The sequence below is a fragment of the Perissodus microlepis genome, chromosome 6, assembly GCF_051167445.1.
Source record: "Perissodus microlepis isolate ML-2025 ecotype Zambia chromosome 6, ASM5116744v1, whole genome shotgun sequence".
Classification (NCBI taxonomy): Eukaryota; Metazoa; Chordata; class Actinopteri; order Cichliformes; family Cichlidae; genus Perissodus; species Perissodus microlepis.
In genome coordinates, this window is record NC_140466.1 from 29,919,978 (window position 1) to 29,943,359 (window position 23,382).

The 23,382-nt window shown below is 40.2% G+C and overlaps 1 protein-coding gene across 2 annotated transcripts in view; it reads right to left on the reverse strand.

The window, feature by feature from the left end:
- The window catches only part of LOC146385906 (protein ELFN1-like), a 127,712-nt gene that overhangs the window by 39,438 nt on the left and 64,892 nt on the right, over positions 1 to 23,382 (reverse strand). For both annotated transcript variants that reach the window (XM_084931901.1, XM_084931902.1), the window contains exon 2: positions 10,159 to 10,222. The gene's annotated coding sequence lies outside the window, so the exon portion shown is untranslated. The remainder of the gene's footprint in view (positions 1 to 10,158; positions 10,223 to 23,382) is intronic.

Consider the following 23,382-nt stretch of genomic DNA (forward strand, 5'->3'; position numbering starts at 1 on the left):
CACAGAAACACACTGATTGCCAAGTAGTCCAACTTGGCATTTTTGCCAGTGAGGCTTATTTGGCATAAAGCCCTGCAAGCAAACTTCACACTAGCTTCCAACTACTCTGCTATCTCACCAGTCTGGTGTTTTCCCCAAGTCCCAAATCTATGGCATCGCAGCGGTGTGATAGGTCAACCCCACCGAAGTTTCCTGAAGCAACATTAATCATAACACTGTAGGAACAGCAACACTTGGGCAGTAATGGATACTCCAAAAACAATGAAAAAAAAACCAAAAGGAACAAGTAAGACAAGTATTATATTGCAAAGGTGTTGATGACATTTCTCAGATTGCATGTCATGAAGATCTCTGAATCAGGGGACGATTTGTTTTAGAAAACAAAAAGAAATCTCTGAAAACAATCTGCAATTGATGAAAACAGTTGTGTTTTTCCATTTGTGTCTGTCTTTGGCTGTTTCATAAATCATTCATGAAACCAATACCTCTTCTAATTAAAAAAAAAAACAACAGATTGATTTTCTGAAAATGACTCTTTGTTCACATTTAAAGATCCTTAAACCTTCAAAGAAAAAGTGAGCTGAACACTGAGCAGCAGAGACAAACAGGATTACGATGTCTTGTGCAAGAGTGTCCTGGGCCAAGATGGGCAGTGTTTGATGGGCTGCAGAAACCAGGGCCAGCAGAGGAAACCAGCACAAACACCAGGAGACAAAACTTCCCACGATATGAAGGAATTAAAAAGTTATAGGAGCCTGCTGTCTTTTCTGTGCCGTGTTTGCATGTAGTTCCCATGTCTGTGTAGGTTTACTTGTTGTGTCTCATCAGGATTGTTTGCTGTGCGAAAAGCTACAGTTTTCTTGTTATTTTATATCTTTCTTTTTTTCATTATGATTTCTGGTGACTTTTCTGAGCTGCTTGGAAACTTGCACCCAGCTTATTTACTTCTTTTTCTCATTATATATGTTATGACCGCTTTGATTTTTATGGTGCTGCTGTTGCGTGGTGACCAGAATAACAACAACAGACATGCCCGCTCAAGGATCAAAGGCAGAGGATGACACACAGAGGATGTGAAGAAGGAAAGAAATGATGAGAAAAAAAGCTGAAGAGATATGAACTATATCTTCTATAATGTGCTGTCGCTGGATGATGGATGCGAGGAAACTGAAGGTCCATCTGTGATGGTACAGTTATGTGTTTCAAAGAGGCATTACTCTGGATCTGATGCCGACTGTTGCCAGTTCCAAAACGTTAGGGTGACCATGAATAAATCCAAGCATGCCAAGTATAGAAGGGGATGATACTAATATGGTCACATTACCATGAAGGAAAACATCTGCAGCACAAACCTTTACCCATGCAATTACATCTTGATGCCCTAGATGCCCAGGAAGTTGTTTGCATCCCTCTCTATGCTAACATGCTAACCACAGGTAACCCCAGCCAGGCTCTAGACTTTGCATTCAAACGCTTGCAAAACAATTTCCCATCTATTTCAGTTTCCTGAAACTCCAAAACATCTTCACACCGTTCACATCATAAATGTAACTTTAACAAAAAAGGTTCTCAAATGAGAAATCAGACGCTATTTTGCATGTTTAGTTTGGTCTTCTTTGTCATTAATCCTCAGAATGGCAGTTAATTTGACAAAAATATATATATTGATGTTTACAAATAGCCCACATTCAGTCAGGTAGATACATGGATAATTAAAGTGTGGTGCCAGTGACGGCTGAGTGAAGAAATGCGTCTCCTGCTGTCGCTGTGCTTTATCAATAAAACAAGATGGATCTCCTCTGCGTGCCGCTCTGTCTAATTTGGATGTCTACCAGAGCCGACACCCAACCAGAGAGATATCAGATGTCACAGCAAGCTGCGCGTGATATTTCTTATTGCATCAAATCAACTTGAGGTTATATTAAAGGAAAATAATCTTTATTCTGGCCTTTATAAAGAAGAAGCAAAAGACTATTCAAAATCAGTCCAGTCATATTTGTAAAACGAAAACAATAATTGTTGAAAAATCCTTTGTTTTTTTAAATTAAAAGGTTTTCTTCATGATTTTTTGTTTTCATAGAAAATAAATTTTCCTGCTAATTAAAATTCAAAGGAAATGCCCTTGTGTGATGATCTCAGTGCTGAACTGTTCAATTTCTCATCATTACCAGTTTTTGCTTCATTACAATCTTGTTGGATTTTTAAGGCATTTATTTGATATAACTCCTGTTTTTAATCATATCAAAAACAACCAAACAAAACAAAAACACAACTCCCCACGCTGCATGGCTCAACCTAAGCAGGGATCTTAGCTACCACTATAAAGGACTGCTGTGACACCCCTACTAAATCTGCTCTGACCATGAAGCTCAATCATGATCGTGTGCCAGAAAATAGGACTTGGTCTATCCTCATTCTTGCAGTGTCAGCGTTTACTAACAGCCCCGAAGCAGCCTTTGTATCATTACGCACCATTACATACTGTGAGTCCTAACAGCCCTGTGATTGATCACTCACGAGCTGGTATAATTTATGATGTCATGCATGTTTTCCTGCATCTTTTCTCCTTTTTTTGGTACAGACAGTATGTAAATACATTTCCTTCAGCAGGAATGAAAGTCTCTGTGTGTTTTGACCACTGGCTGCACTGCATAGCCATGATGTGATTAACTAGCATGAGTCAAGCCAGACTCTGTAATGTTTACCATTAAAATCAAACAGCATCATTTTGGCTTTTCCCAATGATGTCTGTGGAGGGAAGCAGCCACTGAGTCAGACACCTCATTAACATCCTTGCAGTCTAACACGATGGTGGCAGCATCACGCTGTGGAGCGTTTCTACCACAGGGACAGGGAGGATGGTAAATGAAAAACATAAAACGGGACTGGATAAAAACGTTTTTGTAATTACTTAAGTTCTTTGGCTGAGGAAAAAGTATATATTACGTTTAGCAATCATGTCCTTTCCTTATGTTCACGGAAGTTTGCAGGCAGTCATTTATGCACAGCTCTCCTGATCATTGACCAGGAGAATATGCTCACCTCAATGACTGCAGGGGGCCCTGTGACTGGAATACAAGACCTTCCAGCAGCTGTATAAGGTGTTTGGTTTTCTGCAAGCATGGCGCTGTGCACGATTGCTGATTGTTATCTGCCTTTAGCCTCATCTGCCCAGAGGACATTGTTCCGGAAGTGTTGTGGTTTGTTCAGATGTACATTTGCAAACCTAACCTTTGATGTTGTTTTTAGGGAGAAAGGAGAGGCTTTCTCCTAGCAACCCTTCCAAATCAACCTTACTTGTTCAGTTTGTTTCTTATTGTGCTGCCTGGAACTTTAACATGCTAAGTGCGGCCTGTGGAGATTTCTTTGAGCATTGCACAGTCCAACCTTGGGATCAGTCCTGGGAAGATTGTGGCATTGGTATGCTCCAGACCAGCAGGATACCGAAACGTCTGTTTTTGCAGCTGTGGTCATAGTTGCCGATGATTAATTAATGAAGTGGATTTGATTAGCATGGAGTGGCTGCTGCTTATCCTCTTAGTTCCTCAGAAATCGCTACTTTAACCTGTTGTTAAGTGAAACGTCAGAATTGTTGGTGGAATATTTTAGCCTTTCAGTCTAAAAACCCCCACATCTTTACTTTATAATTTTGGAGTCTTGTGTGTACATCAGTGAGGAAAAAGATAAGATTCGAATCCGTTTTAAGTCTAAAACAGAAACAAAGATGAAAACAAATATTAAATTAGTGTGTATCTGATGGTTTTGGATTTACAAAGCTCTAATACATCTTTCTGAAGCATATAGTAATGTTTCAGATGTCTGTATATAGAAGTTAATTGCTGATGACTTTTCCCTTTTTCACAAAAAAGAGTGAAAAAATAGAATATTTATGTAGCAAAATGTCTTGTATATTTCCTTCTTTTTCTTTATACAGTGAATAACTCCTTCACATGCTTCATGAATCCTAGGAGGTGGACGATCCTTCACCCCAGAGCTGGTTGATGCAGGTTGCTGCCCCTTCCTGAGCCTGGTCTTTCTGGATTGTTCTCCTGCTTTCCCTCAGCCCATCAACAGATCATTTTTAAATTATCATCATTATCATTGTGTCTTCTATCCCGTCCTTCTCTGAGCCTTTCTTCCCATTAAAAGGGAGTTCTCCTTTCCCACTGTCACCAAGTGCTTGCTCATACGGGTTTGTTTTATTGTTGGAGTTTTCTCTCTATTATTGTAAGGTTTTTAGTTTACAATATAAAACTGTATAAAGCTGTTGGTATAATTTGGGGCTATATTAAAATAAAACGGAATTGAATTAAACTCGCAAACATACATAACATAGCTTCATCTCAGACAACATCTCAGTAATAAAATGCTTCTTTTAAACTGAAATGTCAGCATTAAAAATCTAATGCTACATAATATATAAAGGTCTCCGAAAGCAGAATCGGGTTTTCTTCTGAGCCTGTAGCTCCCACCCTGGCACACCTTTGAGACTCAACTTAACATGTTGTCCAAATTCAACAATGCACACAAATCCACATGCACTGATAACAAAATGTGTGGATATGCGTGGATGCATGGTGGTGTACGCACACACTAACACATGGGAAACAGTCTAATTTCTCAGTGGAAAGCAGCATGTCTTTGTATGTAAATTCATGTACTCATTGTTGTGCCTGCTTGGCTCACAAGACAGATGAAGCAGCACTTGTGTCCGCAGTCAGATAATCTGCTCTCCTGTAATTTAAAATTCCACTTTCTCCTAAAAAATCTCTCGTCGCAGCAAACACTCTCCCCTGTTCACACCCAAACAGCCCTCTTCCTCTCCCCTGTCCCCTTTTCCTCGCTCTTTATCTTTTCTTCTCTCTAGTGGTGGTGCCAAGTTGTTAAATTTGAGCTCTCCATCTACTTTCCTATACAGACAAACACACACAGACACACACTCTCTCTCTCTCTCTCTCACACACACACACACATGCACAAACAGAGGCAAACACACAGCCTTGCAAAAATAGCATTCATCTCTGCATCCATCTCTGATTCTGGGCTCAAAGATGAGAATACTTTGGCAGGAATCTATCACTCTGTCACACACACACACACACACACACACACACACACACACACACACACACACACACACACACACACACACACACACACACACACACAGGGAGAGACAAGCATAATCTCTCGCTTTCTATCTCACCACTCAAATTGAATCTGCGGTCTTGACAGGCCAAGAGGACAGGGACGACGAATAAAAATCACCTCATTACGCATATACACATCCCTCACACACACATACGCAGACAAACGTAGGCAAGCAGGTCATTCACATGCATTAGGGATAGGAATAGAGAAGCCTTGAATCTTGGTCAAACACCATTTGGTGTGTAAATGCTGACAGACGAGGGTAGCCACATTTGTGTCTGGAGGATCAGAGACGGTGTTTGGCAGAGAGGCTGGAATAATGGAGGGATGGACGGAGGCACAATGGTGTGTACATTTGTGCAGGATAAAAATAATGATGATAATGATTAGTCTGATGAAAGAAGGTCACAGTGACAATATAAGCACTGAAACTGATGATAATGATAGTGTTCTGTCAACCATTATCTCCTTTTGATCATCGATCCTGGCACACTGGGTGGATACAATCATAATAAGATGTGTAAAGCCTCCTGCTGTTAATTTTGTTTTAGGAATCTTTTAGTTTGCGCTCGGCTCTGACAGACAAGGACTGTTTAAAGAATGAAATGTATGCCACTGGATGAATACTGCTGTGTACAAATAGGCAACAGTGTGTTTTCAAAAAGCTACAGGCCACAGGGAGCATCGCAAACAAACACTGAAGGCTGACACACTGTCACCCGTTAAGAATCGACAAAGAGCACTTTCACAGGAAGTGGCAATGATAGGGCAATAATTACAGAGCAGGTATCAAACCTGTGAACTGCCTCATGAATATAGGTTTGAATTCAAAATACACAGAAAATTTGCACTACTGGTGGCTAGTCCTCGAGACCCTTTACATACACAAGCTTTGTCATGAGTTTATCATTATGATCATTATATAATCAACATTTTAAATGAATGATCAGTCTAGCATTAATTTCACTTAAGTATATCGTTGATGGCTGTTAATAAACACTGAAGTGATGATTAACAATGTCATTAATAGTGTTTGTTTGTCATTAGTTAGTTAGACATTTCGTGTAGCATGCCGAGGATAAGAGACAAGATTTATGTTTTGATGACACTGCCTCTGTTATGTATGTGTTAATGACTTTCAGTGTTTTATAGCCAATCAGTGAATCAGTTCTCATCACAAATCAATCAAATGCTGCTGTTTTATCATAGCTATCAGTATCTCAGAGGTACACTGCCATTGGTGCAGTGACACACTTGACTTACACCCAAATTCTTACATTTGAACACTTCAGTAGGACTCTTTAACATCCATCCATCCATCCATCCATCCAACCATCCATCCATCCATCCATCCACCCAACCATCCATCCATCCATCCATCCATCCATCCATCCATCCATCCATCCATCCAACCATCCATCCATCCATCCATCCATCCATCCATCCATCCAACCATCCATCCATCCATCCAACCATCCATCCATCCATCCATCCATCCAACCATCCATCCATCCATCCATCCATCCATCCATCCATCCATCCATCCAACCATCCATCCATCCATCCAACCATCCATCCATCCATCCATCCATCCAACCATCCATCCATCCATCCATCCATCCAACCATCCATCCATCCATCCAACCATCCATCCATCCATCCATCCAACCATCCATCCATCCATCCATCCATCCATCCATCCATCCATCCAACCATCCATCCATCCATCCATCCAACCATCCATCCATCCATCCAACCATCCATCCATCCATCCAACCATCCAACCATCTTCTTCATGTTTCAATTATTTACTTAAAAGTTACATTTAGCTTCACAGAGTGAATACCTTCAGACAAAGCACTGTTTGAATGTGTTCTCCAGACAGTGTAAAATTTAAACTGGCTCATTGAGCAGTTTTTCACATATAAGGAGTATATATAGAAGTTTGCAGACGACACGGCCATCATGGGGTGTATCTGGGATGACCAGGAAGAGGAGTACAGGAGCCTGGTGAGGAACTTTGTCACATGGAGTCACACAAACCACCTGCAACTCAACACTTCAAAGACCAAGGAACTGGTTGTGGATTTCGGGAGGTCCAGACCAGGTCCACTGCCAGTTCAGATAGAGGGAGAGGAGGTGGAGGTGGTCAACACATACAAGTACCTCGGGCTGTGGGTGGACAACAAACTGGACTGGTCATGCAACACGCAGAACCTGTATAAAAAAGGCCAAAGCCGACTGTACTTCCTCAGGAGGCTGAGGTCTTTCAACATCTGCAGGAAGCTCCTGAGGATGTTTTACCAGTCAGTGGTCGCAGGAGTCCTTTTCTATGGCGTGGTGTGCTGGGGGAGCAGCACAGCAAAGAGGGACTCATCCAGACTGGAGAAACTAATCAGGAAGGCTGGCTCTGTGGTCGGCATGAAGCTGGACACTCTGGTGACAGTGGCAGAGAAGAGGACCTTAAAGAAACTGATGGACATTATGAACAATGCCGGGCATCCTCTGCACACGGTCGTAAACAATCAGAGGAGCCTATTCAGCGACAGGCTGCTTCTCCCCAAGTCAAAAACCAACAGACTTAAAAACTCCTTTGTCCCACACGCCATCAGACTGTTTAACTCCTCACTGGAGGGGAGAGGGAGGAGAAACAGGGGGACAAGGGAGGGCGGGAACAACTGAGTTGTAGGTGCTTTTCTACACTGTGCAATATTTGCAATATTTGCAATATTTGTTTTTTGTTTTGTCTTTTTTCTTATATTTGACTGTGCAATAACCACTGTGCAATATACTCACTCAAATGAGCAATCCTATTTATCCATATTGTATATTCTGTATCTATATATGTGAATATGTGTATATATGGTGTATTTATGCTTATATCCTTACTCTCATTCCCCTTAATGTATCTGTAACATGCAACTTCTTTCGGTGCTTTGCTACTGGAAACTGAATTTCCCGGAGGAACCCACCCGAGGGATTAATAAAGTTTCATCTAATCTAATCTAATCTAATCTAATCTAATCTAATAATCTAAATAAAATCCACCAGGTGTTTTTAATGTTACAATCCCCAGGCTGCTAAAACATGCAGAATAAAAATAAATTCTGGTGCTCAGTTTTGCTTTGGCCTATCCTCACAACAAGCCTGAGAAGCTCAGGGATCAACAGATCACAGTGTGTTTGTACTGGGAAGCTGAATTTTAACAATCCTAATCTATGACACAAAATGATTGTTTATTTTATCGAGCTATACTGTAGCAACCTGATGTTAATTTGGAAGGAAAGTAAAATCTCAAAAGAGGACTGGAATTCAGTTTGTGCTGATGCTCACTCAATGCACGCCTCAGATTAACACACTGTAATCATGCAAACATAAGTAACCTCTGACAAGTCATAATTATGATCAGACTATATCGGGCATATGCACCAGATGCACGGAGGCTAAAACAACAATGTTTCACTGTGTTTGTCAGTGAAAGGGAGATTAAAATATTATGGGAACTGCAATGATATGTGAGAACATGCATCGTTTCCTGTTGTGCTATTGTAATTTCAAGCAAAGAAATACCTTCTAATTCTTTTGTTTTGTTTTATACTTCTATATTTCTATATACAAGGTCCCTCTTGCAAAACATGCAAACTACAACACACATTTATTTATGGTTTTCAAAATTTCTGGTTTCAATCGTCTTCCAACTCTACGACCTACTACCAACTCTAATTCTCGTCAGAAGTGTAGTCTATTATTCTTACTCTTTCACTTTTTTTTTTTAAGTGAAACTGTATAAACTAGCAACACTGCTGGCACGGGTTCGTGTACTGTGTAGAAACAGACTGCACACTTATTAAAGAGATACTAGATTAAACAGATTTACCAATAACACCTCAATCAAATCCTTAAAAAAATGATTAAATTAGTGCTGAAAGCTGAATGTTATTATTAATAAATCTTTTGTCGCTATCATTCAGCCTACATATGTAAATTGTTTACTTCCTAGCAGTGTAATATAAAATAACCAGAGCTACGATGCTCGGTTCACGATTCTAACATTTGGATGTAGCATTATTTTCTTGTCCTATGTTTATAATTATAGGAACTGTGAAATTTTGAGGAAATGTGGCATTTTGCAGCTGTGATTTCTGGTTATTACACAGAAGCTACTACACGTTTTCAGGAAATCATCACATTATTTGAGGTTTGACTTTACGTAATGTGTGCGACTCTGATTCCTGGTTATTGCCTCTGCATAAACATTGTTACTTTGTTAACTTTAAACAAAGAAGAATTCCAGCATTATAATATGATCGTCAACCATTACACCATCATCCATGAATCATCTGCCTCTTATCTTTATCAGGGTGACACAGTAAGAGAAAAAATTTAGACCTTGCTAATTACTGGTTACAACCCTGCTTGACTTTAGACAAATCATGTTAAAGCTTCCGATTCAAAACATAAAAAACATAAAACACCGTTGGATCATGCTGTAATGCTCAGTAGGGTAAGTTTGAAATATTGTGGTATTTTCACTCTAAGCACAGCTCCAATTTGAGTGTACAATAAACACGTCTAGATTTTTCTGTTACCAGTCCCGTGTCCTTGGGTGGCCGTAACCCTTACACTTTGACAGCTCACAATTTCTCATAAAGGGAAGAGATAATAGGATTTTTCATCTCTCCTCACACACGTGCGCACGCGGTCACACACAAAATCTCCTCCTGTGTTTGTGTCATGAACATTTTCTCAAAGGAAATAAAGGGTAAATCATGTGATGAATTACCTTTTCACCGCGTTGCACCCCTGTTTATGTATGTGTGTGTGTGTATTTTGTGCATTTGTCTGAAATGTTTGCCGCATGCCACTTTTGGTCTAAACTGTTAAAGCGCTGCTTTGTATTCTGCAGATGTCTTCTCATCCAGCAGTGAAGGTTGGCGTTTAAAAGCAGAGACAGTGAACAGAATGAAAAACCGACAGACACAAAGAGGAAGGGGGGAAACTTTTTACCTTTGCAGATGGAGGTCTTTTCCAAACCAGCTGAGCCTTCAGTCTCAGAGCACTTTTCACATCACTAACAAAAAAGGGACAAAAAGTGGGAAAGGGAACAGGAAGAAGAAAATAGAGAGAGGTTAGTTTAGGGTAGAATGAAACAAGTCATTAAGCCCATTTAATGCCTCTACTTCAAAAACAAGAAAGCTGAGCAGTTAGGATGCATCAGGAAAAACACAGGAGCTGCTTACTGTAAGTCTGAATGTGCCATTTTCCTGCAGCTACGGCGCGAGAGTCATCCAAAAAAAATAATATGAATTAGATTTATATAACACATTTATAGCACATTAAAAAATCTATGTGTGTCAGAGAGGGAAGAGAGATTGACAGTGAAATGGGACACAGTCATGGGAAAAAAGTGAGGAATTGTTGAAATAAGAGCTGTGTGAGAAAACAGAGGGGGATTCCCATTAGAGAGACAAATGAAGGGACGGCTGAGGATGACAGCATCATCTGACAGTTGGCAAGTCAATGATGGACAGAGGGAGGGAGACAGAGAGAAAGAGCCTATATATATTGAGGCTAATATGTGGCTCTGTCTCGCAGAAGAGAGCTAACAACCTCCTCTGGCCTCTCTGGCACATGACTGTTTACTTGTGTCAAGACCCATGTGTATGTGAGTGTGTGTAGAGAAGAAGCTCCCATTATTCAGTTGGTGGATGAAGAGAAAACAAAAAAAAAAAAAAAAGCAAAAGCCTGCCGGCTATGTTACTGTGAAGTACCCCTATTATTTTGTCAAACCCCACTAAAATATGACCAGCTCATTGCAGCCTATTACAGAGGACAACATCACAACAAACCTGTGACTGTGACGAGGCTGACCCACAAATGCTTCACAAACATGCAGCTTATTTAAGCTAAGGTTGCTGTTTGAGGATAAGAAAGATTTTTTAAAATGCAACAGTATCGAGACTCAGACAGAGGCAGTATTATCGATTTAAGCCAGAGGTTCCCAAAGTGTGGGGCGCAGAACCATTGCGGGGGGGAGGGGGGGGGGGGGGGGGTCACGGTATGAAAACAAAAAAAAAGTGGGGATACAAATAACATCAGGCTGATCCTGCCACAATTTGTTTCCCCGGTTCAAATCACGACAAACAGTATCCCACAGTTGTTTATGTTTTTGAACCCAATTTGCACAGAGAGGCATTTTTTTGAAAAATGTATTGATAGCAATGTTGAATATTATTACACAGGAAAAAGACAACTACACGTTAAATAATCACACCGTGACGCCTCTGCCTTTGTAAATGGAGGGACAGTAACTGTGTGTGTGTATGTAAGCGTGTAAAACCTGCAGATAGTCAGATTAACAGTATTTTGTCTCTATCTGCCATTCTGCAATTCATCTCATGTAAACAATAACGTGCGCACAGCGTGACGTGAAAAAAGGCACAGACCTTTGACGTTGCCTGATGAACTCTGTATTCCTCGTCCACACGTAAACGCAAAAAAGGATTTTTAAAAACTCCGTTTTCAAAAATACCCGCGTAGGTGTGGACATAGCGTAAAACAGTTAGTAGTGTATTTTATTACTACCTGTAATTTCTTGCAGTTTACTTGTATTTGCTTAATTGTTTACTAAATGTTTGAGGTGTGCGGTGGCGGGGTAGTTGGTTTGGGGGGGGGGACCACTGATTTAAGCACATATTTTAAGTCATGCTACTTAGGTAGGCTTGCAGAAAGCTGAATGGAAATATATCCTGGTATTCATATTATTTTGTCCATCTCTGTAAGACAGGATTCATGGTTGAGGAGGGCATCTTTGCTGGCATGATCGTTATAGCACTAATAACCAGCTAGTTAGCTAACTGTTGCCGACTTTGTTCAGTAGACGTTTATGGTGCTGCATTTCTGTTTTCTTGGGTATTTGGTTATGGAGAGCCTCAACCGACACAAACATACTATACTCCAGTGCAGTCTTCCAAAAACACAACAGTGCACAGCTCGATGGTGCACTGTCAACAGGCGATTGATTTACAAATCAGCCAGATCAATTAATGGAGTGACAGTAGAGTTCACAAAAAAAACAATATGAAACAATATGAAATGTACAGACGGTGGCTTTAGAGGACACTTTTTCTTGTTTCACTTCAACTCTTTGTATGATAGAACTTTGCTATTCTTCGCGTCTGGCAACAGCCAACAACAACACAAGCAAGAGCAGGCAACATGTCTGCCTGCAGATGCTCTCAGCTGTGCCTGGCTATCTGGCAACCACTGGTTGCTAGGGAAAAATGTACATTTCCCAACCAGTTGGCAACCTCTTTGCAAGACTGGAACTTGCTATCATATCTGCAAACCCATGTCAAGTACTCTCTGGGCAGTAGCGAAACTGTGAAAAGTGTGACACAAACCAGAAATGCTTTTACTTTACTTTTAATTTACAGGCAAACATTCTACTTTTCCAGCATTGCACTTTTTCACATTTTTTTATCACTTGGTTTGTATTTAGCATGTCATTGCTGGTGCAGCCCCCTATTTGTGACCACTTTCACCTCGTGACAGCCATACATTTTGTTACCCGACTGCACTGGCAACACATTGCCCTCTCAGGATATTTGCATAAAATGATTTCATTGGCTAACAGCTGCACTGAATCATTTGAATAAATGTGATTTGATTGGCTGACGCTCGCACTGGCCTTTGGGAAGTTGAATTTCTCTAGACTTTGACTCCAAGCAGGAAGACTAAAGCGAAACAATGGATCCATAATTCAGTTTGGCACTGTGTGACATCACCCGATTCAGCGTAAATGAGAAGCGAGGGCGCCAAATTCTGAAATGCATCCATGTGAATCTTGCCTAAGTCTATCAAGACTAATACTCCTGGCAGTCAGTGTCATACAGTTCCCCTACAGCACCTTTACTAATGATAAGTGTCATTGCAGAATTACAAATTAGATTTAAATTTCATTACATGATATTGTGAGCTCAATAATTTGATTATCTACATTTTGCAGGATAATTTAATGCAAATTGACAGAATGTTATGTGTTACGCATGCAGAGGTCTATTCTTCTGTCAAGATGCTTTTTGGCAATAAAGATCTCACATAAATTAGTTTTTGCCTTCGATACAGCACCGTCATTCCCAAATCAGTCTTAGACCCAGAATGAATTTTACCTTTTCATAGATCTACTGTATATTCACATAAATATATGCACATAAAAACTTGTAGCACATATCCAGTCATTGCATAATTTGATTCATGTTGTATTGATCATGAGTAAAAATTACAAGATTATCTCTGTTTTTTCAAAAGGACAAAGAGCTCAAATGTTCAAATCCTTTTGCGTCATGATGATTTGATGTCATTAAAGAAAAGTCCAAATCTAGTCATGCAGCTTCTCTCAAGCTTGAGCGTAGCTTTGGAGTCTTGGCTTTATGCATCTTGTTGAATAGTCAGTATACTACACAATCCCTTCATTGCAGTTTCCTCTATTTTAAGCACTCAAGTGACCTTTTGTAGGCCTGTAAACCAGAACAAAGATGCTGATCTTTCTTTTTCTTTATTGTTTGTTTTGTCTGTCTGTCAGTGTCAGACCAGTTACTTATACTGAATATGTATTCCTTATTACCAATGAAAAAAGTTATTACATTGCTTCCGGGCAGCTCAGCAGCAGACATCCAATCATTCACACCTACATGTTGCATCTTTTGTATTTAATAAGTAGAACTCAAACATCAGACTTGCTGCCATCCCTGCAGTTTAGAAACATTTAATGACCTTTTCAACAGCAGGTGTTTTAGCCTCAGAGGCTCCACACAGTTCTCCAGAAATCTTTAAACATTTTGATACCAGCAAACTACTGACAGCAAACCAGCCATGCACATACATTTCAAAACACAGAGTGCATAATCATCACATGCTACACTGAAAAGTAAAATAATATATGGTTTTACAATCAAGGAATTTTCCTTATTAATTTAAAGATTTTTTCCCATATTTTTTTTAACCACACGCTGAATAGTAGCGCTTGCCATGTGATAATGTATCCATTTTTTTTTTTACACTTTTTTTTTTTTTTTACATTGTACTCCCTTCACCCATCACAGACTTTCCAGTCTAGCACATCTGGCCACATCTGGCCACTGAACAGCAAGATCAGTCCTTTATCTAACTGGAGATAGCGAACAAGCTGCCCCTTACGAAGTGTGTATGCTTGGTACCGGAAAATAAAATCACATCACATTTTCCTACCCAACACTGGTCTGAGGTTAGATCAGGCTGTTGAGAGTGAAACTAAATATAAGAATAAAAAGAATAAAAATATAAACCTGATGTCTTTGGAGATGTTCCAGCTTTTTTTACAGGCTTAAGAAGTCAACTCAGACATGTCAAGTCTAAAGTCAAGTCATTTGGCCTAAAGCTCGAGTTGGTACTTTGAACTGAAAATGATTAAATCTACTTCCACAATTGAAAGAAATGACGACGAAAATAAAAAATCACATCTACACAAACATACACAAAGACACTCATTCAAGCACTGCAGCTTATGTTTTTTTATTAGCAAGAGAGCCGCTTGAGCCTGAGGATGCGGAGATGGACAGAACCAAGAGGGAGAGAGACTGAAGGAGGAACAGGAGGATTCTGGGAAATGAGAAGTTGCCTGAGTGGAAAAAGGCAAAATAGCAAACTGTTGCAGATGAATGGCTATAGAATGTTACTTACAGCCGAATGATACTGCTAACAAGTGTAGCCATTTTGTACTTGTGTGAGTCCTTGGAGCCTGCCGGCCAGGATAAACAGTCAGACATTCAGACAACATCATTGAGCTCTGCAGTTCTGATCTTTACTGCAGGGATACGTTTTTTCAAACACCACACGCGGAGGGCAACGGCAAAAACACGTATTCTGTGATCAACCACAAAGTCTCTCGTGTCATTTCTGGCATTTGACATTACAAACTGAATGGAGACAACACAAATTAAAATCATTCAGGTGAATCCACATGCAGTGGAGGATGAAACAGAGGAGGTCTGGTAGGTTTACAAGAACAATAAAGGAGAAAAACAGGGGGAGATGATAGGGGTGGGCAGTGTTAAAGTAAAGCAAAGAACAGCTAAAATTGAGGTTCTGATGCATTACCTGTGGCAAATTAGCTAAACATAGAAACTACTACTGAACTGCCTCACACAGACGCACAGTGAGTGCTCTTCAAGTATTCCTTATGTATCAGCAGTGCGCTTGCTTCTCTGTAGTCACCTTGACTGCAAATGGAGAGGACAGCAGAGAGAGGTGCTGCGTGTTTATTGTTATCCTGACAAACTAGTGTCTGTAAAGGCTAAAAACGCAGTGACCAGCGAGCCCAGGAGCACTGTGAGTGAGTCAGACTCAGCTGGTCTCCATCAGTGGGAGGGCTGTAGTGTGGGATATCTGATTTGCTGAGAGAAATATATAAATATATATATATATATATATATAAAGAAAAGAAAAAAGGGAAGTTTGGCCGCAGGCAAGCTCAGGGCACTCTGTCTCAGCCCTCTGAATGTCATTTCACTTGACTACTATAAACATATGCCCTGTATGTGGAATGTACCGTGCGGTGTATGCATTGTGTTAACATTTGTCAACAACACGTGCTTGAATAAAGAGCTGGATGAAGTTTGCATAAGCCATAGGAAGCTGCACAGCACCTGCCTGACACCGAGCAGCAGACAGACTGATCCTGATCTTTCTTTGCTGTCATGCAGAAGCCCGCTCCTATCAAGACTGTAAGTGTGTGGGCTCAGGAGTGTTTGATGGGCTGCAGGACCGCTAATGAATGCACACAGCCAAACCTGCTCTGTGGGACATCAAAGGACTCTCCCACGGCATTAGAGATTACCTTGGTGTCCGCGTGGACACTTAAGATACCAATAAATGTGTTTTCCAAAGGACACACGCTGGACGACAAAAGCCATCAAATCCCTTATAAATAGGAAGAAGAGAGCTCTCGGGGCTTTGGGGAAGAGAGGAAGTTAAGTCTGTCCAGAGGGAGCCGAAAAGGAGAATGGAGTATGGAACAACACCTACCAGTACCGAAGAGAACAATCTGCAACAAAAACAGTCTAAAGGAGGTGTGGCGTGTGATGAGAACAATCGAACACGCAACTAGGCCAAACCGAGAGAGGAACAAGTGGAATACTTAAAGGGGAAACAGCTAGCTGGTAAAATTTTTATGTACACTGGGAGTTTGTACCTGGTCTTAATCACCCTCTCTGTCCCACTCCGCAGACACTTGCATGAACTGCATCAATGTGTTAATATATAAATATAGATATAGATATATATTTCAACACTATGGGTGGCTGGATTTGTATTTCCAGAATAAAAATGACTGTCATTGTGACTTTCAAATCAAATGTGAAGGCATTTTATTTTGAAAGAAAAACACGTCTTTTGAGATTGGGATTAGCCTCACAGCCCCTGAGTGGGTGGCCTCACAGCTGAGCAGGCAGGGACGCGGGCACACAATGTAAATTAACTTGTGCTTATAATTGTGGCTTACAAATCCAGAGCAGGCAGCATTTTGTTAGACGTGGTGTACTGTGGTGAAGTGGGTGGAGGTATTTTAGGCAACCAAGATTTGAAGTGTTGAAAGTTTCATTAATTTCCTAGCTGTGACTGGCAGATGCAGCATTTCTGGGCCTCAGATGGGCATTTGAGTGTTCTGTTTTCATTGTCTGTGCAAAAGACTTGTTCTCTTTTTAATAATAAAAAAGCTTAAAGAAGCACGTACATGAATACTTAAGTTGAGAAGTTACCTACTGTATGACTACCTTTGAGCACACAACTCCAGTGAAGACAAACCCAATACCAGGTTCTGTAGAAAAATGCTAGAAGCAATTAGCAGTTTAAATCAGGTTAACAGCAGGGCTTTTTAGTACTTCCTGTTCTGCTCTGTGGATTTCCTACAACTGTGAGTCACACCTCTGGCTTGTCTCTGTTGTGATAGTATTATTTTTTAAAGCTCAAGAGCAGAACCAGGGGCCTCAATCTCATTTAGGTTCATGACCCAAACACAACTAAATTTGATCTCAAGCTGACCAGTTTTCAATTCAATTCAATTCAGTTCAATTCAATTTTATTTATTTAGCACCAAATCACAATAGCAGTCACCTCAAGAGACTTTAGTTTTGTAAGGTAGAGACGCTACAATAATAGAGACAATCAAACAACCCCCTCTGTGCAAGTCTTGGCGACAGTGGGAAGGAAAACCTCCCTTTTAACAGGAAGACACCTCTGACAGAACCAGGCTCATAGAGAGTGAAGAGGTGATTGACCAGGAAACATGCAGTGCATTAGTGAATCCTGTATTATACTGTCTTATAACTACCACTATCTATAACTATCAGAAATGTGAGGTTGCTGGTCAAACTCCCAAGTTTAACCGCCTTAGGCCCTAGGCACACAGAGACCTGTGAGCAAAATGAAATCTGTGTTTTGTTTTGTACTTTTACTTTGAACGTGAACACTCCCCATTTGTGGTTTCTACCCCAACTACTGCTCCATGAGTAGTTGGCCAGTGTTAGTGTCTTCCATGCAGACTCTGGGCCAATCGTCTAGTGACCACAGAAATGACAAGAAGGTTTTTAATGCAGCACCTTCTTTCTAACCTTTTCCACCTAGTGACAGCCTCAAGAAACCACACAGCAAGCAGTGAGGGAATACTGGAGGTCTCTGAGCAGTTTCTTTCAGTGTGGTATGGGAGTTCATGGTTAATGCTAGCAATAAAAAGGCTGTTTTAAACTGTTTTTTCCTTCTGTTTTGAGTGTGTTTGAACATTTACATGTAATTATGGGCTGTAAAAATAAGACTGACTTGAATTCAGTTGATTTGATGTGATACATTCTTATCACTACCAAACCAATGCTTCCTGCTACATAATACAGTCAAAGTAAGAAATTATGCCCTCCTTTTCTCCCATTATGTACCTTTTGTTTAGCTGGTTTTAGTAGCAAATGATAATGAAAAATGAAGACACTAAGGCCATAAGATAAACAAAAAGAAGTTTCTGAAACTCCAGCACAGTTATTCAGCTGAAAACCAATATTTGTTTCTGTTTCTGTTCCAGGTGCTCCAGCTGATTCTGACTGCAGTGTCACAGTGTTACTTAACGTATCAAGGAGTGTTTGTTTGGTAGCATTTTTTACCAGCCAGGAGCAAAACCTGAATTGTGTTTATACCTGTATATGAAGAGATCGTATTAGTTTGAAAGTGAGTTTTTGTATCAAGTTTGTGTTTTTCTTTTTTGTGAGTGTGTTAGTTTCACTGTCGGTGCGTGACAGAAAAGTATAACTGGTGCTGTTTAATGACTTTCAAACTAGTGTATCCACAGACAAAAGGCACAATCATGAAAGATAAAATGTTCATTTCTTTTCAATTTGGTTGCCGATGTTTTTCGTTTTTGTTCTTTTTTTTGTTTCTTTGTAATGCAATTTTACAATCAGTAGCAGAAACATCCAACTTGACTCCAACATAAAGTACAGTCATAGTTGAAGCAGTAGAGATCATAATTGAACTCCCTTGGTTATGAGGCACAATGCCATTGTTCTTAGTCATTACTCCCAGCATGCATGCTGGGTGGTTTTCCTCTCTGGCAAGGTGTCAAACCCGCTTCCCTGCACTGCCTGACGATGTCTTGCCAGGCGTGCGGCTAATCTTTCCTCCAAACAAATGAAAATGGATTCAGGAGCGACTGCAGATATAAAACACAGTGATTCAGAGCTCACAGTCCTCTTGTCTATCTGCATGCACAGTCCCAGAGGAAAGGGAAAAAAAAGAGAGAAAAACTTTTTCAATTTCCTGCTAATAGCAGCACTCCCAGACACACACGTGGTCAGGTCAGCGATCAGCTATTTCATGCTGGGCAAACTGACACACAAACACATTGACACACGCACACTGAGAAGACATTGCCTGAAAGCTGAATGCTGATTTGCTAATGAGCTGTCATGGTGACTGATACTGCCATTTAATTGGCCGGTAAAGGGGGCAATTAGAATTCAGTGCATAGATGCACATCAGGAGAGGAAGACAGTCGGGTTAGGCTGTCTGTACATTATGTGTGAGACTGTTCGCTTCAAAGTGAAGCACACACTGGAACACCGGAGGCATGTCACTCACTCATCATTATTATTATTATTATTCATTCTGATTATGCTTTTGAACTGCTCCATGATCTGAAGTATGAATCTACCAGTCAGTGTGAATACATGTGGGTTACTTTGCATGCAGGGGGTTTCTTTTTCTTCTTCATCAGTTTTTCTAGTTTATTTTTCTTCTGTCGCCGCCCTGCACTCTTTCTCATTTCAATCCTAGTTCACATCTTTTTCTTTATGGCCACGGCTCACTCTTTCTCTCTCTCTCGCTCTCGTGTTTCTCATCACCATCTGCAGGCTCACTATGCAACATCTGTCCAATTTCTTATTGTCACTTTCCTCCTGTCTCTCCTCAGACGCGGCTCTCTGTCCACTATGTCTGTCTATTTGATTTGCTTGATTAACTTCAATATGGTTTACAAAGTGTAACACTTCCCCTTTCACATAAGGACTGCCCTGATAAACATTAGTAGTCTGACTTTACATACACGTTATAAATTGATTTGCATGTCACTGATTGAAATAAGTATTTGATCAAAACATGACTTTGTCTTTGGTGGAGACACTCGTGGAGGAAGGAGGTTCTCATCCAGGATTTTACGATACATGGTCCCATCCATTGGCATCTCAATACAGTGAAGTAATCGTGTACCCTTAGCAGAAAAACAACCCGAAAGCACCATGTTTCCACCTCCAGGCTTGACTGTGGGCGTGGTGTTGATTGCTCCAGACACGACAGGTCGAGTTGATGACAAAGAGCTTGATTTAAGATTTCTCCAGAATTTTCCCTTTAATCATTTAGACGTGTTCAGTGGCAGATTTAAGACGGGCCTGTACACGGTCTTACTTAAACAGGGGCACCTTGTGTGATATCAAGGTGGTATTACTGGTGAATGTTAACAAGCTCCTCCCGTGTAGTTTTGGGCTGATCCACCACCTTTCTCACATTCAGCCTCAACCCATGAGGCGAGATCTTGCATGGAACTCCAGGCCAAGGGTGACTGATGATTAGTTTATATTTCTTCCATTTCATAATAATCACACCAGCACTTTCTCACCAAGTTTCTTGCTGATGGTTATGCAGCCCATCCTAGAAACTACCATAAAAATTACAGAGTCTTCATTTCATTGTAAGTCGTTATCACTCTGGCCCAATCACTTTCTTTCCCGCCTTCTGCGAGCCAATCAGGTTCCCATATACCCATATAAAGTAAGGTGCTTATGTAAGGGGTACAGGAAAGGACAAGTACAAATCAAGAAGCACAGATTCGCTGGTGTGTCGTCCCACTGGTTTTCCTTCTGACTGTGACATTCTCTGACATTTATTTTTCTGTAAGAAAATATTAAATTTTGTTTTGGTCTGAGATGTTTAATATTTTATGTTTAATCCTTGAAATTTTAGCTTTATTCAAATAAGGAACTTCCTTCTCATGTATTCACACAGACTGAAGAATGGCAGAATCTGGATCTCTGTGTCTGCTGCTTCCTCCCCCCCCCCATACAGTAAAAAGTGTTTGTTTTATCTGGGTTGCCAGGTTTGTGTTGATCCGCTATGTTGTGGTTGTTAAGTCTGTATTTAGCGTTTGTGTTTCCTCATTTCTGGTAGCTTTCAGAGCCCCAAAATCGGCTGCCTGGCATCACATGCAGTGGGCTTACTACGTTTAAATTTGAATGACAGTAGTGGTAACCGTCCAGGAATGGATGTATTTTTTTCTTTTTTTCTCTTTGAATGTTTTGTTCAACTGTTTCTTTCTTTCTGTGTATTTGTCTCTTGCTCATCTTCCATGAAGCCTCTCTGAAAAAACCTTAGACTCAAGCTTCATGAATAATTTCTGTAGACATTTTAGAGTTTCATGTGTGCTGGTGTGTTTGTTTGTTTATTTGTGTGTGTGCGCGTGCAAGCAGGCCCAGACGTGCACGCTGCCTTGTATGAGCCAGGGAGGAGCAAGCACGGATCAGTGACCTTCGCACTGTTACATTTTTAAAACAGGCCGTGAATAATAGATTAAGTTAGAATAAAACAGTGAAGGATGAAATATGAATTAAAATAATGTGAATTAAAGAGATGGGGGCTGAGGGAAGGAGGAGAGGAGCAGCAGGGAAGGAGAGTGGGTGAGTGTGGGTGTGGGGGGAGGGGATGTGGTGGGTACAGGGAGAAAAGATGTAAGGACTGTTATTTGTAAAGTATAAAAGAGAATAAGCTGCTGCTACACCACGTTCTGGCCAATGTCATTAATTAAAGTCATAATGAAGCATTTGTGCACTTTTTCTCTTTGCAGAAACAGGAAACTTTAACAAAACTGAATCAGAAAGCCCCAAAGAGCTCTTTAACTGTAGCTTGTGCAGCTCAGAACAACATCAGATGTGACTGATATACAATTTGTGTCTTTAAATGTCATCGTAAATAGCATAAAAAGGTTTGTGACGCATAGTACTACAGGTACAGATAGGAGGAAAAACATTTTCTTTTAAGATAAAATAAGAGAAAGTAGCTTTAACTAAATTAAATCAAAGCTTTATCTTGAAGTAAAGATGAAGCTCGCTAAAACGCTGAAAACAAAATTGCAAACAAAATGTTTGCAACTCTTAAATCATCTGAAGATGAATCTGACCTCTTTTCTGCGTTAGTGTTTTGATTGTTTCTGTTCTGTGGAAAAACCCGAAACTCGTCTCATAACGAATTTGTCCAGATTCACTGATAAACACAGCGGCAAATTTAATGCACTTTTCAGTGTTCATGCATTCAACGGTCTCTACAAACACATTCCAAGTGGCTTAACAAAGTGCCGTGAAGTAAAAACATAAATCTGAAAAATGAAGAGTCCCAAAACAAAGCCAAAAACAAGTAATGTGAAGATCCCAAGTCAATACTGAAATTACCGAAATATGACTGCAAATAAATAATAATGAACATAATAAACCAGAAAAGCAAGTTTAACATAGCACGGCTGTGTTAACTTAACTGGTAAAACTAAGAATCTGGATTAGAGATAGATAAGTGTCTTGTGCTCATTCTTCTGCACGAAGCGAATCGTTCGAATGTTTCTTTCTCCAGTCTAAATCAGGTCAGTCTGAACGATAGAGCTAAGACAAAAACCTATAGTGTTGTTGCAATTAAGGCGAGAGAGGACTGCTGCTCCAAATGAATCATACAAATTTGTAAATTCATATATTTATTTTTCAGTCAACGCACTGAAACGCTGCTGTTTGTTTGTAATGTGACAGCTCCAAATTAGAGCTTCAAACTCAATACATTTAACTCTGATAGTCGAGGAATAGAAATACCACTTTGTTTCCAGACAGACCACACTTAAAATTGCTTTTATTGATTCGATATTTACTCTGTTTAAATGGGTATGTTTGATGTGTGCAGTGTAAATTACTCTAATGATCTAGCCGAGCACCACATTAGTGACTCCTGACTATCACCTATCACATTTGTCTTCATAGTACACCTTTCTGGTATTCAGTACATCATGCAGCGTGTAAAAGGCCCATGATGACTTTTTTTTTTTTTTTACATTTATTTGGGTGTTTAAAATCGTAAAAGTCAAAGTGAACAGCTAACTAAAAAGGTCAATAAATGATTTGAGTGATTCTTTATGTGTTACATTAGCTAAGTTGCTTTTAGCCACCTGAAGTATTCAGAGCTTATTTAACTCCCTTCCTTGCTTTATTGAGTTTGTTTATTGTGGAGACGCAGTGCACTCACCAAACACTGCAGGCCTTTTCATGTAATTATAACATCTGTCTCTCATAATTACAACTCACTATCTAATAAATATGAGACACTATCGCATAATTATGAGATCCTGATCTCGTAATTATGAGAAAGGGGTTGAGGTGGTTATCAGTCATCACTGTTTCGGAAGACGAAGGCATGATGGCGCAACCATTTGCTTTCATTTCCTCCTTGATTTGAAAATAGGAGATATTAATGTCACTGAGTAACACATTATTACTATTAATATTAGTGGTGTGGTATTGTATGCCTCGCGTGCAGTACCAGTCACATTTCTGCATGATACAATCCTGTAAAATGAGGCCTCACATGAAACAAAGCAGTAGCTTCATGCACGTCTTGTTGCAGAGTCCCGTG